The sequence below is a fragment of the Mercenaria mercenaria genome, chromosome 14 (assembly GCF_021730395.1).
Source record: "Mercenaria mercenaria strain notata chromosome 14, MADL_Memer_1, whole genome shotgun sequence".
Taxonomy (NCBI): domain Eukaryota; kingdom Metazoa; phylum Mollusca; class Bivalvia; order Venerida; family Veneridae; genus Mercenaria; species Mercenaria mercenaria.
In genome coordinates this window covers 69,613,633-69,629,821 of record NC_069374.1, presented here as the reverse complement: position 1 = coordinate 69,629,821, position 16,189 = coordinate 69,613,633, and the positions used below count along the sequence as shown (strand labels likewise).

Sequence of the window (16,189 nt, the reverse complement as noted above, 5' to 3'; positions counted from 1 at the left end):
TTAACCTAACCAGTCTTCCTGGATTCTGTACCAGTACAAACCTGTTCTCCGCAAGTAATTGCCAACTTCCCCACATGAATCAGAGGTGGAGGACTAATGACTGCAGACACAATGTCGTTTATCAAATAGTCACGGAGAACACACACCCCGCCCGAGGATCGAACTCGCGACCCCGCGATCCGTAGACCGATGCTCTACCTACTGAGCTAAGCGGGCGGGTTTGACCCAGTTTTGAACTTGGCCTAGGAATCATCAAGATAAATATTCTGACCAAGTTTCATGAAAATTGGGTCATAAATGTGGCCTCTAGGTTGTTAACAAGCTTTTCCTTTGATTTGACCTGATGACCTAGTTTTTGACCCAACATGACCCAGTTTCAATCCAGGCCTAGAGATCATCAAGATAAACACTCTGCGCAAGTTTGCATCAAATCAAAGCATAAATGAAACCTCTATATGGCTGAAAGGGCCAAAATAGAAGATTTTGCCACATTCAGAGGCAGTAACTGTGTAACTCGTGATGGAATCTAGCCGGTTTTCAAAAGGAACTGAGATCTTATTGTGGCTTAAGTTGTGTGTAAGTTTGGTTAAAACCAAATATAAAATGTCGCTCCTTTCGTGTTCACAAGGTAAATATTAATAAATTTTGGCGTTTTCAGGGGTAAATCAGGGGCCGTAACTCAGGAACCTATGAATGGATCAGAAAGATTCATCATGGAATCCAAGAGTTACATGTATTCTTGTTAAAGATATTTTACAAGTTTGTATCAAATCAAACCATAAATAAAATCTCTATATGGCTGTAATAGTAAAGCTTGGTTTGAAAACAATAAAACACTGTTGAAAACTAGCCTTCATGTAAAATGTCACACTTTTTTGGGTGCACAGGGGACAAAATTAGCTATATACAGTTGAACTTCAATGGCTCGAACTCGGATCTTTCGAACACCCTGGATCATTGAACTCTTCGCCTGGTCCCGAATTTATTCCTTCTTTATTCTAAATAGTTCTACCTCGGATCGCTCGAACTTCGAAAATTCGAACTCTCGAACTCATTTGGTGGTCACCTTGACTTAATTACAGTGATAATTACACCTATACAGTCGAACAAACAATTTGTCGCCGGAATGGCTTTTTACAAGTTTTTTTACACCTCTGCCTGACGTTCGCCAAGTTTCCCCCTTTAACCGGCGCGTGCGTAATTTTCACACCCTTATGCAATTAGCTTTGGGTATAAGACAAACAAATTAAAAAAGTGACTTTCTTTTCACTGCAATGCTTTAATGGGCTTTGATTTATACAATAAAATTATTTAAAAATAATTGTCTGTCTTTATTTTTTTCTGCAAAAAACCCGGGGAGATCCGATGTCAACTTTCATACTGCTTTAGCAGGCTGAACAAGTTAGTTAAAAGACCCGGAAACGGCGGATAGCTAAGTCGGCCCTACTGGAAAGCAATATATTTGGATAATATTTGTACTGAACTATGTTCGTAAAGGTTTGCTATTCATGTCTTTCTATTTGATGCTGTCTTCACAAAATTTTTATATTAATTAGTTTTTTAAATCTGTGTTCTATTTCGTATCTATGTCATGTTTGAAAATAAATAATAAAGCATATTGCAGTGTTTGTTTTTTTTATTTATCATCATATCATACAAACATTTAGGTAAAATATGACAATGTAAATGTAAATGTAAAGTTTGTAACACATCATGCCCTTGAATTCCCAAATTCAAAATGGCCACCATTTGGATGGCTCGAACAACGGAAAACTCGAACTAATTTCCATGGGACCTTCGAGTTCGAGCCATCGAAGTTCGACTGTAATTCAATATAACTTTAAAACTGCTTGAGCCATTTAGCTGAATATGCACACATTTATTGACTACATTGATCTGGATATAATTTACCCCAAAACACTTTCTAAAACGGAACTGAATTAAAATAAGGTGAGAGAGAAGAAAAATTTTCATTATTTTGAAAACCACCCAAATAGCAAATTTTGGCCCTTTCAGGGGCCATAACCCTGGAACCCATGATGGGATCTGGCCAGTTTTCGAAAGGGACCGAGATATTATGCCAATACAAGTTGTGTGCAAGTTTGATTAAAATTGATTGCAAATGCAGTGTTCACGAAAAACTTTTCAAAATACAAGCCAGCCGGACTACCAACATAGCAGAATTTACTAGCCCGAAAGGAATTTTGGTAGTCCGAACAGTAAATTATTAAAGGTGTATTTTTTATTTGTTTGGTGTCATTTTTAAACTCTGTGTTTTAGCAAGGGCATGAGCTGTGCTAAACTTTATAATTAATTTTTGATACTCATTTTGCTTGAGTTTTAACAGGCAATTTGCTGCCTCACTCGTTTTGGAGTGAGTGGGGGCAGATTTTGCATGATGTTCACCAGCAGCCTTTTGGTGTCTACGGCTTTCCTGTTGTTCAGCACAAAACGAAAATCCACTTAAAAAAATCTGAAGTACATTTTACTTGGAGTAGAATTATGTCATTCACCTTGCAATACCCAACCAGTTATTTAACTTTATCCCACATCAAAGAAAATCAATAAAGGAAAATTTTGCCAACACTCCCTTTTATGTCAGCTGCCCTGTGCTGGTCGAAATGTGTCAAAGATATCAGTTTTTAATAGGTCAGGAGACAAATTTAATGTGTTTTTTTCCTTCTAAAAATACTGTAAAAGAAGGATTTATCATTTATGAAAATTCAAAGTAAGTAGCAAATTTATTACTGGTCGGAAAAAATGTATTAATTTAAACTGAATGTGAAATGTCATTTGCTAAAAGAATATAGTTACTTGCTGCGGTTTTTGCTGAAATTATCGATATATTTTCCAAAATAAAGTTACTTTGTCTTCCGCTTGGGAGCTTGTTTCCCCAAATTTAATCCAAGCCTTTGTTGTCTGCAATTAACGCCTTCAAAAACATGTCAGCTGACCTGGATTACGGTTTTACATTTACAGACGTTCTCTATCAGACAGATGCTTTTTCACACTGTCACACACTTCAACACTCCTGCGGCAGTTTTACGAGCTGTCAATCATTAAGTTTAAAAAACCGTTTTGAAAAGTTAGGGGCGGAGTTTCACGTCATTCTAGAAAGTTAGTCATGGTGTATTGATTTTTGTCGTCCTTTGAAAATATCGGCGGGCCTTTGTACGCCTCTAAGAGTGTGTATTGGCATATGGACCATAATTTCTGGCGTATTTTACGCTGGGACGCCGCTTAATGGAAGCCCTGGTAAAGGTGCGCTAGTAGAAAACTCACGCTATGGATTTTTTTGGTAATTTTATACGTATTCTCTCAATTTTTTTTACTAGCCTCTCAGACTAGTCATCTAGAGCCTCGGGCTTCGGACTAGTGGCCAAATTGAAGACTGATTAAATGTGGTCCTTATCATGTTCACAAGCAATTGTGGATGGACGACATACGACGCACAATCAAAAATGCTCACCTTGTCACTACGTGACAGGTGAACTAAAAAAAGAAAAAGTCCACTCGCATACATTTTGATGGGTTGACCCTTGACTATCGACCAATCCAAAGGCGACTTTCGTTTTCAAGTTTAGCATGTCTACTTTTATTTTCTTTATTTCCGGAAATAGCTGAAGGTCGAGTGACGTCATTTTCTGTGTTGTCAAAAACACATATGCTTGGCAAGATTGCATAAAAATGTGCCGGCTGTCCTAAGGTTAAGGGGCCATAACTCTGGAACCCATGATGTGATCTGGTCAGTTTTCGAAAGGAACGAGATATTATGCAAACTGTGTGCAACTCTGATTAAAATCCATCGCAAAATGTGGTCTCTATCCTGTTCACAAGCCAAAATAGCAAATTTTGGCACTTTAATGCCCACTAGAACCCATGATGGGATCTGGCCAGTTTTCGAAAGGAACTGAGATATTTTGCCAATACAAGTTGTGTTTAAGTTTAATTAAAATCAACTGCAAAATGTGGCCTCTATTGTGTTCACAAGAAATTGTGGACAGAATGAGATACGACAAAGGGTGATCACAAAAGCTCACCTTGTCATTACATGACAGGTAAGCTAACAAAAACAACGAACATGCAGTGCTTTCCAATTACAACTAGGTGTTCACTTTCATCTCTGCCTGTTGCTATGGCATGCAAGCGATGCATCAAGGTGCCCAGATACCCTACCTAATCAATACATAATGATCTTTATGTTCAATACAGGTGATCTTTCATAGAGTTCTGCTGAAGTTTTACAGCAACGGGCCCAAGGCCCATCTACCCCGAAAACATCAGAGTTCGCGAAAGCTGACGGACATGTCCGGTAAATTTTGATCCGGTCTGCCACGATATTATATATCCAAGTTCACAAGACCGAGTGTCCAATAAAAATTGCAGATCAATATGATAAAACAAGAGCTCGTCGAACACGAAATGCCCCCCTAGATGCATTCAGTAATTGCACAAGGAACAAAAATTATTTGCTTAATGTAAACAAAATTTCTACTGTTCTGGTTCAATGTGGCCTTGACCTTTGACATATTGACCTGAAAAATCAACAAGGGTCATCAGCTGGTCATAACCAACCTCCCTACTAAATTTCGTGATCCTAAGCCCAAGCTTTCTCAAGGTATTGTCTGAAAAGGGTTTAACTGTTCCGGGTCAATGAGATCTTGACCTTTGGCCTACTGACCTAAAGAAACTATAGGGGTCATCTACTGGTCATGAGCAACCTCCCTATCAGTTTCATGATCCTTGGCCCAAGTGTTCTCAAGTTATTGTTTGGAAACAGTTCAAATGTTCCGAGTCACTGTAACCTTGACCTTTGACCTATTGACCTCATAACCAATAGGGGTCATCTGCTGGTCATGATGAACCTTTGTATCATCTTTCATGACCCTTGGCCCAAGCCGTCTCAAATTATCATCCAGAAACCCTTGAACTGTTCCTTGCCAATGTGTCCTTGAACTTTGCTCTAATGATCTCAAAAACAATTTGAGTCATCTGCTGATCATGACCGATCTCCCTATCAATTTTCCTGCTCCTAAGCCCAAGCATTCTTGAGTTATTGCCCGGAAACCGTTTTGCTGTTCCTGGTCACTGTGACCTTGACCTTTGATCTACTGATCTCAAAATCAATAGGGGTCATCTGCTGGTGATGACCAACCTCCCTATCAACTTTCATGATCCTAGGCCCAAGCAATCTTGAGTTATCATCCAGAAACTGTTTAACTGTTCCGGGTCACTGTGACCTTGACCTTTGACATACTGACCTCAACATTAATAGGGGTCATCTCCTGGTCATGACCAACCTCCCCAGGGGTTTTTTTTTACGACTGGGGGAAGAGGCCCCAGCCTGTCATTGGGGGAAGAAAATAGCGCGCGACAAGCAGTTTTGGGGGATTTTTTCACTCAGGGGGGAATTTACAATTATGCATAATAAACACTTTAAACTATGTTTTTATTACATATTCTTGCAACTTTTAGCAATTATACACACTGTCACTTAGCAATAGATGGACTTGCACTAATGTTCACTTATCACTTAACGGCCGACCGGCTTATTTAATCGAATCAAGCACATAAAATAATTACTTTAAATTAACAACACATATTACACAATACAGCATAAGCTGTTACCGCTAATTAACAAGAGGTACAAACACGATAATCTGACGCTGCATTGTTTATCAATCATCTATATTACATACTGATGATAACCACGTGTCAGTCCGCGTGGCGTGATTGACATCTGTCAGTAGCTAATTAACATACGACGCTCCGCCTACAGTCATACTTACGCTGGTGTCGACAAACAGTATGAAGTTCCCTGGGATTTTGATTGACAAGGGGCAGAGCTTTCGAACTCGTTACGCATCAAAGAGTATTACCGCGAGACAAGCAGACGCCCACGGCATATTATGTGCGGGTCAGATACGAGTTTTTATCGATTTTCGCTGGTCAAAACCGGAACCTCAGGTCCACTGAACGCTCTTCTAACATTTTTCTACTATTTCTAAAGGTTTTCACACCCATTGAAAATTGTGAAAGACCGTCTGCAATTGTGAACGGGTCCGATATTCGGTCGGGAAAATCGCTGGGAGTAATCTCCATTGCTTTGTTTACCATTTTGGAGGGGGGAATTTCGGACGTAGGGGAATTTCGACTGCGGTAGGGGAAATCCTTGGCTGTGGGGGAAATCCTCGGCTGGGGGACGAGGCCGATATTCGGCCTCTGCTATAGAATAAAAAAACCCCTGCTCCCTATCAACTTTCATGATCCTAGGCTCGTGTTCTTGAGTTATCATGTGGAAACCGATTAACTGTTCAGGGTCACTGTGACCTTGAACTTTGACATACAGATCTCAAAATCAATATCGGTCATCTCCCGGTCATGACCAACCTTCCTATCAACTTTCATGATCCTAGGCCAAAGTGTTCTTGAGTTATCATCTGGAAACTGTTTAACTGTTCAGGGTCACTGTGACCTTGACCTTCGACATACAGATCTCAAAATCAATAGGGGTCATCTGCTGGTGATGACCAACCTTCCTATCAACTTTCATGACCCTAGGCCAAAGTGTTCTAGAGTTATCCAGTGATTTTTTTTGCACTGATTTGACTCCAAATTTCGGCGTCTTCCCAATTGACAAAAATGGTCAAAATTCCCAAAAAATACTTAAAAATTCCCCAAAAAAACGAGATGATTTTTCCCAATTAGATTGATTTCTTGTGAGGTTGAGGTAAAACGATGCAAATAATCATAAAAATTCCGACTAATTATGGTTTATTCGCAGAATTTTGTTGCCAACTCGAAGCGCGTTGTTTACATAAAACAGGTCACGGCATAGTACGGCATTTAGTATGATTTTCATCATGGTCGCTAAACGCTTTTTCATGCGTCAAATGAGTCGGAAAAAAAACTTATCTAAATTATCGAAATAATGTCACATAATTCCAAATATTATAATAAGAAAAAACTTAAACACGCCAACGGTACTCCGGACATTCGAACATCTTTTGGTAAAGTTAAAGAGAAATCAAATTCAAATCAAACGTCAGGAAAGCAAAGTGATCTGTCCAAAAAATCCGAGTCCCCAAAAAATGACCCTCAGAAATCAACAGAAGCTCATGGTGACCCTAAGCTATCTGAGCCATCAGATCCTGTGACATCAGAAAATAACCCGTTTTCCTGTGTGTTCAACCTCAGTGCATATTTGAATGAAATAAATTTACCTTAAAATAAAACTTTTTAAAATGATTTCTTTATTAAGGTTTGTTAATTTTTCCCAATTTTGAAGTTTATCGCGCTAAAAATTCCCAATGGAAAAGGCATGGGCTGTTGCCAAAAAAAGTAAAAAAATCACTGTTATCATCAGGAAACGGATTGGTCTACATTCCGACTGACCGACAGAGGCCGACCTACCGACCGACATCTGCATAACAATATACCCCTCCTTCTTCGAAGGGGGACATAATAAAAAGAAAGTCCTCCACAATTTTGCTAAAGCTTAACAAACAAGAGCACCGCCTTGCGGGTGCTGACGCTCATCTGATTTTTTTTTTATAATAGAAATATTGTCCTACCCATGATTTTCTAAGTCTAAAAAGGGCCATCACTTTTGCAAAAAGCAGGATAGAGTTATGTTTCTTGATGTACAGTGTCCACTTATGATGGTGAAAAACTGTTGCAAGTTTTAAAGCAATAGCTTTGATAGTTTATGAGAAAAGTTGACTTAAACATAATATTCAACCAAGAAAATGATTTTTCTAAGTCCAAAAGGGGCAATAATTATTGCAAAAAGCAGGATGGAGCTATGTTGCTTGCTGTACAGGGTCAGCTTATGATGGTGAACAAGAGTTGCAAGTTTTAAAGCAATAGCTTTGGTAGTTTAAGAGAAAAAGTTGACCTAAACATAAAACTTAACCAAGAAATCTGATATTTTCTAAGTCCAAAAGGGGCCATAAATCTTGCAAAAAGCAGGATGGAGTTATGTTTCTTGCTGTACATGGTCAGCTTATGATGGTGAACAAGTGTTGCAAGTTTTAAAGGAATAGCTTTGATAGTTTAGGATAAAAGCTGACCTAAACATAAAACTTAACCAAGAAAACTGATTTTCTAAGTCCAAAAGGGGCAATAATTCTTGCAAAAAGCAAGATGGAGTTATGTTTCTTGATGTACAGGGTCTGCTTATGATGGTGAACAAGTATTCCAAGTTTCAAAGCAAAAGCTTTGATAGTTTAGGAGAAAAGTTGACCTAAACATAAAACTTAACCAAGAAATCTGATATTTTCTAAGTACAAAAGGGGCCATAAATCTTGCAAAAAGCAAGATGGAGTTATGTTTCTTGCTATACAGGGTCAGCTTATGAAGGTGAACAAGTATTCCAAGTTTCAAAGCAATAGCTTTGATAGTTTAGGAGAAAAGCTGACCTAAACATAAAACTTAACCAGGCAACGCCGACGCAGACGCCGACAACCGCTCAAGTGATGACAATAACTCATCATTTTTTTTGAAAAAATCAGATGAGCTAAAAAGAGGCGCTGTCATAGGAGACAGCGCACTCGACTATTCTGATACTGGATAGTGAAAATGGGCGCATCTGAGGAACCTGGAACAGTCACTGGAGTGTTTAATGACTCCAATAGGGATGAAGGTATTGGACAATAGCTTTTGTTTGTGTCAAAAGAATTAAGTAATAAGAGAGATAAAGATAAGTTATCAAAACATTAAATAGTATAATGCTATGCAAAAAGGGGGCATATTTCATGAAATATTGGTGCAAGAGTGATGCACCTTGTGTCATACGATGTGGGTGATGATATGTATTTAACCCTTTACTCCATACAGATACAATAGTATTGATTATTGATACCCAATACACTCAGTTGCATTATCTGTACACTATCTCCATACAGGTTATTGGAGAAAAATGCAAAATTTATACCTGTGTTACTCAGATCAAAATTAGTCTATGAATACTTGTTTTAACCATTTAGTGTCCAACATAATTTATTTTTAGAATTAAATTTCCTTTCTGATGGTATATTTTTCATAATTTTGTGATAAATATTTTTCACAATAGAAAGCTACAAACCTAAGACCTTAGAATATTATTATAATTTAGCTGTTTTATGCATGTGATACAACAGAAAAGAAATATTTTTACTGTTACAAATGCACAATTTTATTAATTGAAGGTAAATGAAAGACTAGATAGGTCTATATTAAGTGATTTTCAAAATAAGCAAACCCATTTAATTAATCATTAAAATCTACACCCCTACCAAAGTTACAGAACTTCATAGATCATAAAATTAATTAATTACATAATGTTTTGATAAGAAGTACTGATCAAAGACACTTTCTATAAAATTTGTTGATCCACATCATAAATAAGGATGCAAACAACACCCTAATTGCTTTGTTTTGACAGCTGTGCACAATAAACACACTTCCAAGGGGCCCAGGTCAATTAGCATAAATTCCATAATGTTGACAAGTGATCTATGGATTTTAATGGTTGTTATGGTAACCACATCTTTTATTACACCAATCTTATGTCTCACTTTTACATAATTTGCCATAGTTGAATGATAGAATGCAAATAATAACTTGTTTTTGGGTCACCTATTTACTTTTCCATCCATCAATAGCTGTCCTAATAGATATAAAGTCAGTGTGATTTTCAGAAAATGCCACCTGAATTAAAAGTGATAATTATCAATAAATTACAATTATAACCACAAGTTTTTCTGAAACTGATCTTTTATTAACAGTTTAAACTTCACAAATATGCTTTTGTGGGCTTCATTGCCAATATATTTTATTGGTATTTTGCATTTAAATTATCAGTGTAGAATGCGATAAAAGGAGTATCTATGGAGTAATGCATATATGCGTTAAAAGGAGTATCTATGGAGTAATGCATAGATGCGTTAAAAGGAGTATCTATGGAGTAAAGGGTTAAACAACTACTTTAAGTTTGAATCAAATCCATTTAGTACTTTTAGAGTGAAAGTGCATTAAAACTTTTAACCTGAAATTCTAAGTCAAAGGGGGAGCTAATTCATGAAATACTGGTGCTAAAGTTATGATCATTGTGTTATATGATGTGAACGAAGATGCTGAACAACAATTATTAGTTTAAATCAAATCCTCTCTGTAATAACTGAGATATAGTGAAAATGCATCAAAATTAACCTTGAATTCTAAGTAAAAGGGGGAATTATTCATGAAAAATTGGTCCCAGAGTTATGGACCTTGTGTCATATGATGTGAATGATGATGTGAAACAACTTTTTTTTAAATTTGAATCAAATCCATTTAGAAATACAGGTGTTTTTTTTCGGCCGTTTTTATAGCCTTTATTCGGCTATTTTCCCAAATTGATGCCAAAAAGTATGTTTTTTTTCCTAGATTGAGTGCAAAAATTCCCAATCTACATCCTGAAAAAAATTTCATCAAAATTGCACAAACACTGACCAAATTATGGACAATTTTGTAATGGAAGTATGTTAAAGAGGTTGTACAATGTAAAACAAGTGTATAAGAAAGTGCTTAAACACCTCCTTACTATATCCTATGGGACTAAATATTTCCCGATTTGGAACATTTACGTGTCAAAATTCCCAATTTTGGGGGAATAGGCTATGTTCCCAAAATTGCTAGAAAAAACCTGTAATAACTGAGATAAGAGTGAAAGTGCACCTAACATTCTTAACCTGAAATTCTAACTTCTAAGTCAAAAGGGGGGATAATTAATGAAATATTGGTGCAAGAGTTATGGCCCTTGACACATTTGATGCGGGTGATGATGAGGAATAACTATTTGAAGTTTGAAATAAATTCATCTAGTAATTACAGATATGAAGAAAGTGCATCAAAACTTTAACCGAAAATTGCTGATGCGCAAGGATGCCGACGCCAGGTCGATTAGGACAGCTCTCCATACTTCGTATAGTCGAGCTAAAATAACTTACTCTCATTATTATTGTAACATGGAATCCCAAGAAATTGTTGTCAAACTATATTTTATTAAGCGCTTGTTGACTGGGCCTTCAAACAGAAACAGTGGAAACCCCTCACAATGTCAAGACAATTCTAAGAAAGTGCTTTATCATTAGATGCATTGTTCCGACTAATCGTGGATGGTACTTGATTTATGTACGCGGTAACCAGACGGGAATTCCCAGAAATTCCGAGGTCATCTTTCTCTTTCTCAAAATTCTGCCCCTTTATCAAAATCGTGGTGATTTTCAATAATGTTCACCCCCACAAATGGAAGTATGGCAGTAGGCGGAGCGTCGTAGATTAATCAGCTGCAGGCAGATGTCAATTAAGCCATGTGCCAACACTCGTAATTAGCATTTAGTACAATAATGTCCATCATTATCAAAGGTGTTGATTGCATGATTAATGTGTAAATCTTTTCGAAAACAATACAGATTGTACCAAACTTAAAGATTACCTGTTTACAGATCGAGCTCTGAATGAAAAGTGAGAGTATGTATAAGGCATGAAACAACACTAAATCTGGACGCTGACGGATGATTTGTTTACTCGCTGAAAATCCCAGCGAAAAACAAGTATTTTTTAAGAATAACATACTTAAAGTATTTGTAGATAAATAAACATCGCATAGTGAATGTGGGAACCAGCTGATTCCAGTATTCATTGCGCGAAAAATATTTACCAAACGAAGCTGGCAGCAAGCATAGCCAACAGCCGAAAGACTTTGTAAATGGAGCGAATTTTTTGACAATTGCAGAATTCTTACGTATTGTTGACAGCACTGAAAATCCAGTACTATCATGAATATCATCTTGACGAAAAATATGTACTGTACTGAAGAAAATCAAAATTCTATGGGAAAGTTGCAAAAGTAGTAAATATGAGATGATGTTTCAAGGTGGGTGTACGAGAATTTTCTGGCGGTCATTTAGAGCAGGTTCAGGTCTGGCTAGCCATCGACAGTAACCGGCCACTGCGCAGAAACATCCTTCATTTATGCCGTTTTTAAGTCAATTTGTGCAAATACGGAAGTTTTCAGTCTGCCATTTTTAACAAGAGTGCAAGAATGTCACAATATACGCCCGTCACAGCAAATTTCTTTACTCTAGCACCTGTATTTGCAAATGGAATTTTAATTTTGTGGTAATTTTTGTAATAACTAAGTGTTTTGTTTTTCTTAGTCCACAAAAAAACTCCTTACCAGGTAGAGATACCTTAAAATACACCTAAAATTGGAAAGTAACATCTATGTTGTACCACAGAAAAGTGGTCTTGGTTTTTCCCTACGCTCAATTATAAAAAAGTTACAATATAAGTTATTTATAGTAACAACTAAGGGAAGTTAATCTTAAAAAAAAAAAAAAAAAAAAAAAATGTAAGTCCTCACAAAAATCTTTACCAGGTAGAGACTGGTCAAAATACACCTCAAAATTGGATGTAGCATGCATGTTGTACTACAGAAAAGTGGTCTCGGTTTTTCCCTACGACTAGTAATGAAAAACTTACAATATAAGCTATTTATAGTAACAACAAAGGGAAGTAATTCTAAAGAAGGGAACTGCACATGACACTTCGTCTCATGATGATGTATAATTGTGTCAAGTTACATCAAAATCCCTCCCTGCATGAAGAAGAAATGCTTCGGACAAAGTCATTCTTGTATCTGACCTTTGGCCTCTAAGTGTGACCTTGACCTTAGACCTAGGGACCTGGTTCTTGCGCATGACACTACGTCTCGTGGTGGTGAACATTTGTGCCAAGTTATATCAAAATCCCTCTATGCATGAAGAAGAAATGCTCCGGACAAGGTTTTCATTCTTGTATCCTTTGACCTCTAAGTGTGACCTTGACCTTAGACCTAGAGACCTGGTTCTTGCGCATGACACTCCCCCTCATGGTGGTGAACATTTGTGCCAAGTTATATCAAAATCCCTCTATGCATGAAGAAGAAATGCTCCGGACAAAGTTTTCATTCTTGTATCCTTTGACCTCTAAGTGTGACCTTCACCTTAGACCTAGGGACCTGGTTCTTGCGCATGACACTCCTTCTCATGATGATGACAATTGTGCCAACTTTCATCAAAATCCCTCTATGCATGAAGAAGATATGCTCCGGACAAAGTCATTCTTGAATTTGACCTTTGACCTCTAAGTGTGACCTTGACCTTAGACCTAGGGACCTGGTTCTTGCGCATGACACTCCGTCTCATGATGGTGAACAACTGTGCCAAGTTTCATCAAAATCCCTTCATGCATGTAGAAGATATGCTCCGGACAAGGTCTGTGGACGCCGCCCGCCCGCCCGCCCGCCAACCCGCCCGCCCGCCCGCCAGGGGCGTTCCCATAATACGTCCCGTTTTTCAAACGGGCGTATAAAAATTTTAAAATCAATGATATTCAGTACGTTTTCAGTATTTTAGCGACAGATTTAATTTTAGCAGCAGTAACTTATCTATATTATTAAAATTTCAAGGTCAAACAAAATGTAGTTTCGAGGAATTGAGTTTACAATCTTATAAATCGATATCGTATAATCTATGTTCGTAAACGCTTGATGGAAACTGAAGATGATTCAAATCTATTTTTGGAGAGGCCGAGGAAGGCTGACGAATTTTTTACAATTCTTGTCAACTCGGACACTAGCACAAAAATCATTTAAGTGAAAAAGTACATAGATCTAGATCTAATGACTTTGAACAGGGTTTTTTTTAGCTAATTTGGGAACATAGCCTATACCCCCAAAATTGGGTATTTTTACGCACAAATGTTCCAAATTGGGAAATATTTAGTCCCATAGGATATAGTAAGGATGCATTTAAGCACGTTCTCATACACTTGTTTCACATTGTAGAACCTCTTTAAACATACTTCCATTACAAAATTGTCCATAATTTGGTCAATTTTTGTGCAATTTTGATGATTTTTTTTCAGAATGTTGATTGGGAATTTTTGCACTCATTTTGGGAAAAACACATACTTTTTGGCATTGGGAATATAGTAGAATAACGGCTATAAAAACAGCTGAAAAAAAACCCTGTTAAATATTATAATGATATCTATAATAAAATGTTATTTACCAAAATATAAATAGATATTCTAATTGTTTTAATCAGAAGAAATCACGCATTAAAGATCCCACTAAATGTGCTCTAATTAGTGTTAATTGGCACCCATCGAGATTATGATTCATTCGTCGATTATCAGCTTGTCAATTTGCAGGTAGTAAAAAAAGTTAGAAAGTTTCAGACTGGATTCCCATGCTGTTCAAGAGCAGTGTTCTTTCAAGAGCAGTGTTGTTTGTTACCTTGGCGTTCTCGTTTCGAACCCAAAAACTGCTGCGTTTTTTTTCTTATGACTAATAAAGATCTATATTTTGTCCAGATATGAAAAGAACATATTATAACTTATACTTTGCGTGTTTTGATCTGTAAATGTACACAAATGAGCTTTAGCCTAATAATACATCAATGGGCATTGAGGGCCTATCGCATTAATCTTTGGGACACCTCTAATTCTATAAAACAATATTTCAATATTTTTCTGTCTTTTATATACGAGTTGGCATCTAGGTAGTAGCCAGTGTCCAAAAAGGCGTCCGTGGCCGAGTGGTTAAGGTCGCTGACACAGAACCACTTGCCCTTCACCCAGTTTTTCCACAATCAAAAGCAGGCAAGTCGCCATTGTGTCATTGTGACTTACGTTTAACCCAACAATCCGGTGTTCCATGGCTTACTGGGCATGTGTTGCATGTTTAAATTGAATTGATTATAGATTTTTCAGATTTTAGGAATGTAGACAAAGTAATAGAAGTTTCACATGGAGCATGGTTATTATCCTAAATGATTAAGGATACTGACCATGCTACTTCTGTTACTTTGCCTACATTCTGAAATTGATTTGGCATTAATTTTTAAAGGATTTACAGCATGTGACATACCTACCTGTTCGTTCCTGCGAATTTATGATGTAGATATGTTTCTAATGAATATCGAGTGCTTAATTTAATTCGTTAAAGAATTATTACGACTTTTTTTATCAAAACAGCATTGTCTTTTTAAAAACTTTGTCACAGCCGGTGAAACAAGACTGTGTGGCCGACCAGCATCAAAAACTGCCGACAACACTAGACAGTAATTACATTGACTGGTTATCAATTCGTACAATGTTTTACCGCAATTAACCCCTGAAAATTTGCGGGACAGTCTGATCTATATTTAGACTCCCTAGAATACGAAATCAAAACTAGAATGTTCCTCATATGGTTAGGGGTGACTATTGAGGCCAATTTTGACTATTGCAATACTATTGATACTGCTGAAAAGCTATTGCGATACTATTCTACTGCAGGTTACTATTGCGATATTATTGCAATAGTTATCGGCTACCATATTTTATAGAGTAAAGCTACCAACCGGCATTGTTACACAGTGTAAGATACGGCACTGTTTATAATTGCTGTTAACACACATTGAGATGTTTGTATAACTGAAATGGACAGAAATAAATCTAACATTAAATATTTTTAACATTTTTTTCTATTTCTTGTCTTCCTTGGCTTTGAAACAATAAGTAAAACAAAAAAACCTATGCAAGGTATACTCAAACGAATCGGCCATTTTGTTGCGAATTCATGTCAACATGTTTAATAACCCAAAGCATCGAAAAAGACGAAAATTGAAGGATCGAATTAAAGTGTACCACTAAATGAAGGGCCCTTCTGAACTGTATGCTGCATCATACAAGTAACCTACTTTCTCCATAACCATAGTACATTTTCTCATTTAAGATTAACAGGTTATCTAAATATATTTAATAAAAGTTTCTTAGAAACTAAATTTATTAATTATCTCCTATACTTCCCAGCCCTTTATGGTAGTTTAATTGCATGAGGGTAATTATTATAATGGAGACGTAAACATTTTCCAAGGCGCAAATGAAAGCTGGCTCGGAGGTTTCTTGGTTTATAAATTATGAATTATTTCATATACAGTAAAACACCGCTCGCTCGAGGTCTCAAGGGGATGAGCAAAATGCTCGAGTTATCCATGGTTTCGAGCGACCCAAACATTGACCAACATACGAAGAAAACTAAAGTTTGTTTTACCAACTGTCATTGGGACCGTTTGCAGAGTAAACGGTGATGCGTAATAATAACATACTTGTGACATTTTTCAAAAACAAACGTATT

The 16,189-nt window shown here is 37.0% G+C and overlaps 1 protein-coding gene across 1 annotated transcript in view; it reads right to left on the bottom strand.

Moving 5' to 3' along the window:
- The window catches only part of LOC123527685 (DNA damage-binding protein 2-like), a 47,891-nt gene that overhangs the window by 28,481 nt on the left and 3,221 nt on the right, over positions 1 to 16,189 (bottom strand). The gene's annotated exons all lie outside the window — the stretch shown is intronic.